This window comes from Saccostrea echinata, unplaced genomic scaffold, assembly GCF_033153115.1.
Source record: "Saccostrea echinata isolate AGI-Se365-2 ecotype Australia unplaced genomic scaffold, CSIRO_AGI_Sech_v1 ptg000051l, whole genome shotgun sequence".
Classification (NCBI taxonomy): Eukaryota; Metazoa; Mollusca; class Bivalvia; order Ostreida; family Ostreidae; genus Saccostrea; species Saccostrea echinata.
Window position 1 is genome coordinate 10,292,774 of NW_026889800.1, and position 9,208 is coordinate 10,301,981.

Here is a 9,208-nt window from a genome sequence, read left to right on the forward strand (position 1 = left end):
AAAAAGGGCCAAAATTCATGGAACCCCAATCTTTCAACTGGTGCCATAATTTCTTGAATGTTATGAATTCTGTGAGTTTACGCCAGGCGATCCGCCAGACATGAAAATCAAGATCTTGACACTTTGTCAGAATGGATTAAATGTATCAGATGGATGTTAAAATTTCGCAATAAGAGACTTAGGGGCAATATGAAAATCATCTGTCCTTCTGTGTTCAATAATTCAGAAGTGAAAAAAGAATAAGATAGATTACACGATCAGTATGTACTGGTCGAAACTGACAAAGCAGGTAACAATATTGTCTTTGTTTGTAAGGTTCATCATTTTACTTGTATTTTTTTTATTATTTTAGACGAACTGGGATTTAATTCTACAAGTTGTAATCCAACTTCAGCGGGTGCATCAAACTTGTTACCGTATAAGAGTCGCCCGCGTGGCGCAGTGGTTAGAGCGTCTGGTCTAGAGTCGCGACGTAAGGAGTTGATCCTTACGTCGCGGGTTCAAATCCCACTGTGGGACGCGGAGACCGGTTCTTCCGATGAGACCGTATAAACCGAGGTCCCGTGTCGCAGTAGGTGCTGGCATGAAAAAGATCCCTCACTGCTCAATGGCCCTAAGTGCAGAGTATAGGACAAAATTTGCAGCTGTCCACCGGCAAGTGGTGGCGTCTCCATATGAGTGAAAATTCTCGAGAGGGACGTTAAACAACAAACAATAATGGGGCGCAATTGGTACCCATAGGAATTCCAATAAATTGTTGGAAGACCTGGTCTCCAAAAACCACATAGATATTATCGATCAGAAACTCGAGCATCTTTTTAATGTCAACTTCAGAGTACACACAAGTACTCTGAAGTTGATATTAAGAAGATGCTTGAGTTTCTAATTGAAAATATCTATGTAGCGTTTGAAGATCAGGTCTTCCAAAACTCTGTCGGAATTCCAATGGGTACCAATTGCCTGTTTTTGCATTCATATGTAGCAGAATTTATTCAAAATCTTGTACATAAGAAAACATTTGCTCTAGCCTTCAACTCAACATTTTGATATATTGACTACATATTATCAATTAACAATAGTTATTTCCATTCATTTGTCGACACGATATATTCCAGTGAGCTTGAAATAAAAGATACCACAGTGACTGACACATAATTATCTGTTTCATATTTGAATATTTTACTAGTAAAAGACGGTAATGGTAACCTAACAACAAAACTTTATGATACACGTGATGACTTTAACTTTTCAATCGTCATCTTTCCTTACTTATGTAGCAATATACCCTTATCACCTGCATATGGGGTGTATAACTTTCAGTTGATTCGATACGCAAGAGCATGCTCTACATATGAACAATTTCTAAAACGAGGCAAGCTATTGACAAACAAATTGATGAAACAAGAATATCAACAGTCTCTTTTGAAGTCATCATTTTGCATGTTTTATGGTCGATACAATGACCTTGTCAGCAAATACAACCTATCATTAAGTCATATGCTGACTGGCGTTTTTCATACTAATTGCTAGGCCATATTTACATACTAAATTGTCTACGGATTTTTCCATTTTCCCTGATCATTACAATGAGCACACGGCCATTGGGACCGGTAGGCAGGGAATGTTCACTTCTCTATGGCAAGTGATCCCACCTCTGATGTTTTTGGAGGTCATATTTCATCCAATCTAAGATCGAAAATTCAGAAAGAATTTAATATTTTTCTCTCAAGATTATCAAACTGTCAAAGCTTTTTGTTTTTGTATCATTCGTATCTTTACATGACTACTTCACCATATGTAACAATAAACAATAAAAATGTTTTATTTAAATATACGAAAAATAGACATAAAAAAACTGTGAGAAAAATAAAGGACATTTGGATTAACCATTATCTATTATTATTTATCTCAGTTTGGTAGTATCAACTGACAGACTCCTATGGAATCATCTTTTTATACAAAAAGAGAAACATTTAATCTTTTGAAATAGAAGTAGTCATCACATGATTTGCATATTTTAAGTAATTTTGAATCTTAAAATCAAGGGAAAATTAATGATCTTGACCTGACCTTGCTATTAGAAAAGAACTTTCAAATTTAATCTATGAAACTATCAACTAGTGATATTGTCTTCTTGAATCTGTGAAAATTTCATGATTTTTTAAATACAATAAATAGGAGAAGAATCCCTCCTTAAGAACATGCCAAACAAGTACTTGAAAGAAGTGCTTTTTGTTTGTTTGTTTGTTTATTGTTGTTTAACGTCCCTCTCAAGAATTTTTCACTCAAATGAAGACGCCACCACTTGCCGGTGGAGAGCTGCAAATTTTGTCCTATACTCTGCACTTAGGGCCATTGAGCAGTGAGGGGTCTTTTTCGTGCCAGCACCTACTGCGACACGGATCCTCGGTTTATAAATACGGTCTCATCTGAAGAACCGGTCTCCATGTCCCACAGTGGGATTCGAACCCGCGACGTAAGGATCAACTCCTTACTCCGCGACTCCAGAGCAGATGCTCTAACCACTGCGCAACGCGGGCGAGACAAGTGCTTTTTGTATTGTTTTTCAAATGATTTTTGCGAAGATCTAGGCACACTAGTTTTCAGTCAAATTACGTGATATGAATTTAAGATATTCATAAAGGAAGATTTACATACCGTTTTCACCTACCTTGTACGTATTATCCTGCGTTACAGATGACAAGTACATGTAGATGGACAAAAGCTGGTTAAAAAAAGAATTCGTATAACGTTTAAGTTTATTATTTTTTTTAATCAGAATGGCATTAATATACTCTTTGCCTGTGAAGAATTTCTGATCTGCTGCTCTGCTCGAGGTAAATCCTTTGTGATGTTTCTTATGAAATATTAAACTTTATGAGAATAGTAGCTATTGTTTTCTTTAATATACAGGACACAATTCTGCATTAGCAATAAACAGTCTCAACTCTCCTGTATTTCTGAAAAATGGCTATGAAAACTTTAATTTGAAACCAGATGTGTTAAAAGGGATAAAGTAAACTCCATTGTACAAAGGTCTTTCAATTTTTTAACCAGTAAATCCTCCGGTCAATATGATAATACTTGATAAACATCAGCTTCTAGTATAAATTTGTGTTCTGAACAATATGATATTAAAATTCAAAATCACACATTTATTTTTCTTTAAATTGCATTGGTTAATTGACTGATTGATTGTTTTTTTTTTTTTGTTCTTTTAGTTAATTAGTTAATTTTTATTCATATAGATCACCAAAACCGGTACGTGAGGGGCTTCAAATTTAGATCTTTACTCGGCACTCTGAGCCTTTGAGCAGTGATGGTTCTTTATAGTGCCAACGCCTACCATGACAGGTGACCTCGGTTTTAAAGGTCTCGTCTGAAAGACCAGTGACATTCACTTCTAGTCCATAACGACGAAAAGTGACCCCCGTGGAATATTGACCGGGGATCAAATTTCTAAGTAGAAAAATGACCCCGGGTCAATATTCTTCATCAAATAGGGTCATTTTTCGACCGTGGAAAATGCTTCCAGGTCGGTAATTCTACGACTGCACTGACGTTGAAAAATAATCCCCATAAAAATCTGGTCCCCTATCTTTTCGCTATATCATATGAAAAAAAACTTTAGAAATGAGATGTGATACGCGTTAATCATGTTAATCCCGGGGTTGGGGTGTTTGGGGTGTGTGTCGGCGAAGGCTTAGAGATAACTGCGTCTCCTGATTTTTAATACTTTCAAATGTATGTTGGTGAGGGAGCATCACATGCAATGTATGTGGTATGTTTTTGGTTGCACCAATATATATATATATATATATATATATATATATATATATATATATATATATATATATATATATATATATATATATATATAAAGCACTTAAAATGACCAACGACACGAACAATAATAATTGTCAAATTTGACAATTATTATTGTTCGTGTCGTTGGTCATTTTTAGTGCTTTATATAAATTTCCATCCGTGACCTTGTATCTACTTAGTAGATCCGACACTTAGGATATACAGTGTTGTTGGTGTTTAGTGCTTTATATATATATATATATATATATATATATATATATATATATATATATATATATATATATATGTATATATATATATATATATATATATATATATATATATATGCAATTTGCGACCGGTTAACCGATTACACGGTCGGAACGATGGTAATCGGTTAGTCGGAAAAAATAAAATATATGTAAATTTGAACGCAATTTTCTTACAAATCATTTTTAAAAATGAAACTTCTACATAAACGTTTGATAATTTAGCGTTTTCACATATCTATTTAAGCTGATTTGGAGGTAATTATTGCTCTCCTGATTGAGATCGCGGTTTTTCATATTTTCAAGACTTTAAAACAAGATACAATATTTATTATATAAAATTCATATTTAAAGATATGTGTTAAGTGATGAAAACTTTTCTCTAAATTGACAGTAAAATGTTTTTTTTTTAGTTGAATGACATAATGTTTTGAACATCAAATAGTATCAAACTTTTTTTTCAATTTACAATTTACTTTTTACTTAAGATAGATGAAGATCATTAATAATTATAAAACAGTTTTGTTGCACTCCTGACTGCAGTAAAAGTAAAACCATAGAACTCAGAAAGTGTTGCAACATCAATTGGTAACGAAGTGGTGTAATATTTAAAGTCCAATACATCATAATTAAAGTACACGAAATTATTTAAATTGGGTTTATATCTTGAATTATTCCCTATATAAGTCAAAAAACTAGCTAAAATATATATTTAGAAGATAAAATATATTTTATAGTATACTTTCCTTCACATTACAAACAGTGTAAGCAACTGAGGTCAATAAGAAGCATTCTACACATCAATTTTTTCTTTATATTTATTCATGTTTGATCAGCAGTAATTCTAACATATTTGTTGCACTTTTACCAAGAGCATGGGAGTCTTTAAAGTAAAAATTGTGAAGCGAAAATTACTTCAGAACTTGTTCTGTTGTTTCAGTGAGGTTGAGGCCGATTTACTTGAGTTTTATAACAATTCTGCAGCATGTTTATTTTTTACATTCATAAAAAATCAAAGAAAAGATAAAAACACATCTGAAAATTGAAAGAGAGAAGGATTTTAATAATAAAACTATCAATAATTTAGTACAATTATTCAAATAGATCATTATTAATTAAAGAATATTTCTTAGCATGAATAGACGTCTTTTCATCATATGACTTGAATCTTTAAAGATACATGTATGTGTTGCGTTTCTGACCTTAGAAATAGATATCTTAAACATAGACAGAACCTGTAATTGAAAAATCTTTTTGGTAGAAATGTTCTTTGTGTCTTTATTTTCCAAAATAAAAAATCAGAGAATCATATACTGATGATAGTTTTTTTTTCATGCTGGGGAGCAAAACATTCAATGTTGCACTCCTGACACTAGTGCGGATGCACAGATACTTGACTCTAATCGATGCTGCTTGTGATTTATATATTTTAAAGTTTTAAATTGTATATCAGTTATTGTTTTACACTATGATTCTTTTTTGACTTAATTGACTTTCATTAAAATTGGTGGGTTTTTTTTGGCAAAACTACCTTTTTTTTGTTTCACCCCTGACATGGTATTAATAACATTTTTTTCAACATCAGTCATGACCACAACTTGGTCAAACAAAAGTTGTTACAGTCAACATTTAAAGCTCAGTACTTTGAATATTATCAGGAAAGTCTTTATTTCCAGCATAAACCATTATTATTTATTTCACAGATCTTCAAAAAAAAAAAAAAAAAAAAAAAAATAATAATAATAATAATAAATAAATAAATAAATACTGAATTTTCAAAATGTCACAAAAAGGTGTTGCACTCCTGACATTTTTAGCATCATTTTTGGGCATAACTTTTTTGTGAATTGAGATATCAATGAGATATTTGGCAGATATTTAGACACTATTCAAAGACATATGATGAGACATTGTAATTCCCATTGACTGTATTCTTAGTACAAGTTATAAATATGTGTTTGGTCATTATTTTTAATTCACCCTTATCGCAAACCATTTAAAGGACAAGTTTGTGGCCCCATACTTCTAGTTTTAAGTTTGTGCCCGCTTTCATCCTACCCCACCCCACCTTTTGTCAGTTTCTGGATACACCAATGCATTGAAACAGATAAAGATATTGTTTTATTATTTTTAGATAAAAAAAATCAGAGCAAGCAAGACGTATGAAACGGTCAATATGGAGATGCGATAATTTACTGTTATTACTGCTTCACATTTAAATCATGTAATATTTTCCCCCCTCTTTTTATAGGTTTATTCACCCTTATTTATTACTGAATATTTATACCCCCGCTCCGAAGGAAATAAGGGGTATATTGCTTTACCCCTGGGCCTCTCTGTGTGTGTGTGTGTGTGTGTGTCCAATTAATTTTTTTGTCAGTTTTCCCTGCAACTACTCATCTTAGGCCCATCTCTCTTCAACATTTTTATTTAAAGTATTTTGATGAACTTAAAACAGGCAATTGTGATTCTTTCCGAATTAGCGAAATCACTGTTAATTGTTTATCATATGCTGATGATATTGTTTTATTATCTGAAAGTGAGACTGGATTACAGAATTGTTTGAAAATTCTCGAAACATATTGTTCTATTTTCTTAAACTAAAAAGTTAAGTTTTGCTTTAATAGCCAATGTCCAGAAATAATGAAAATAACACACTCATTTATTAAAAATATTTGTATAAATGTATGAACAATTGATGATTCATATATGTTGTGACTTTGCCAATCATTGTAATTGTGTTTGCGCCAATAAACAAGACAGACGAGACTAAAACAAAATGTCTCCGATCTTCGATCTCGGGGGCATAAAAAAATACCAATAGTTCCCTACGAATGAGATAGAATTACTGGCAATATACTCCCCTGTGACGGTACATATTTTCGTCGGAGACAATATGTACCTACCCTCAGCATGCTCAGTGCACATATTGTCGTTGATCGGTACATATTGTTGCCGGCTGAAAGTTACACATGTACGTATTGTCGCTGGCGACATCATGTTACCATTTTGTTACCTACCCTTACTGCACATATTGTAGCCCCCCCCCCCCCCAGATATTGTTGCAAAAAGTTTTTTTGTCTTTTTTTTTTAGTTTTGAGAATGTAATTGGTGTGTAAATCACTCTGACGTGTCTCGTATGCTAATTCATGCAGCGTGATTGTGACGGTACATTTTGCCGTCCTGTTCATATTGTCGCCGGTGACAACCTACCCTCACTACACTTATTATCGTCTATCGGTACATGTCACATGACGATGTTTCCATATAAATATGAGAAATCATTGCTTTGCTGTTTTTGAGATTTTAAAGAATTTTTCTATACATTCCTTTGTAAATCCTTCATCGCCCACTGTGGCCCCACCCTAGCCCCGGGGGTAACGATTTGAAGAAACTTGAATGTACACTATGTAATGAAGATTTCACGTAAGTACATATATCAACTGTTCTTAAATTCTTAAGAAGATTTTGAAAGATTTTTTTCCTACATACATGTATTCCTATGTAAAACTTTGATCATCTATAACTATTGTGATCCCATCCTTCCCCCGGGGATCATGGTCTGAATAAAATAACGTCTAAACTTTATAATGAAGTTTTTAATTTTCAGGCACAGTGATTCTTGAGAAGATTTTTAAAAAGATGCCACTAAATTTTAACCAATTCTTAATTATCTTCCCTTGATGGGGGACATGGCCCTTCATCTAAACCAAAAATTCCCTTTATCCACGGATGCTTTGTGGCAAGTTTGGTTGAAATTGGCCAGTAGTTAATGAGAAGCTAAAAATGTGAAAAGTTTACAGCTTTCAGCTCAGGTGAGCTAATTATGTTTACCCTAACCCCAATTATATAAGAATAACGCAAAAATATTTTCCAGATAATCATTACTATTGAACAAAATAATTAACATTCAATCTCCTAGTATATATAACGAGAATAAAAGAATAGGCTGATTTATCAGATATATCATGAATTATGCTAATCTTGGCTTAATATAGTGGTGTACACAAATCCTGAAAACAGTTTTCTGACCAAAACCTTGTCTCCCTCCAGTATTGCAAGCAATGCTAAATATAGCACATACTAGTATTGTCGCCGGCGACAATATGTACCGATGGACGACAATATGTGCAGTGAGGCTGGATACATATTAGAACGACAATATGTACAGTCACATCCCCTTCCTTGATCATTATAGATAGATGTATAATCTGCATTACCATGCACATAAGCACGATGTAAATAAACTCCTTATATAAGGAGGATTTTCGATGAAAGAAAAAAGGCATTTTTTTCACTTTTATCCTAAAACCCCTTTTATATTTTGAAACCTCGTATCACACAGCAAGGACGCTTAATTTGGGTATAGGAAAGACGTACTTGGCCAGAAGGGAAATTTTTTTTCTATGGGGTAGCAAATTCAAAGCGTGGGTTACAACCCCGTGGCCCTTTCCCCTCAAAACTCGCTACAATAGATACGCTGAAACGAATCTCGTGTGATACTTGATTCTAACACAATGTGTTACAATGCTTCTTTTTTTTGTACTTCTATATTTTTTGCACAGGCTACTTCATAAACTTCAAGTGTGCTAATATTGCCAATCATACTTAGGAAAAAAATATGTAAAGAACTGCGAACGATAGTATTGTACTCCCGCCTACCTCCAAGTCAGTTTTCAAAAGTTAAGATATTCGAATGATTTTTAATATTTATATTGATATTTATATGGATTTTCATAAAACATTACTTCTTTGGGAAAACAACGAGAGATAACTCTAAAATTTTGGTAAAACTCGTGTTTTTCACTATAGAAGTCAACGAAAAACGGAAAATATTTTTAAACCATCTCCCCTCCCCCCCCCCCCCCCCCGTGAAACAAAAATTCCTTTTTATGGGTAATATGGACTGTCATTTCACAAATTCATACCAAAGCTTTTTGTGTTTCACGGGGGGGGGGGGGGGGGGGGGACATATGTTTATATACAAAAAAAGACAAAAATGCTTATTTTTCAGAAATTTCCAAGTGCTTTACAACTGAAACATTAATTTTTACTAATATATATGCTTAATTTTATATGCATAAAACATAAGAAAAGATTTAAGAAACATTTATTCATATCCAAGACTATTT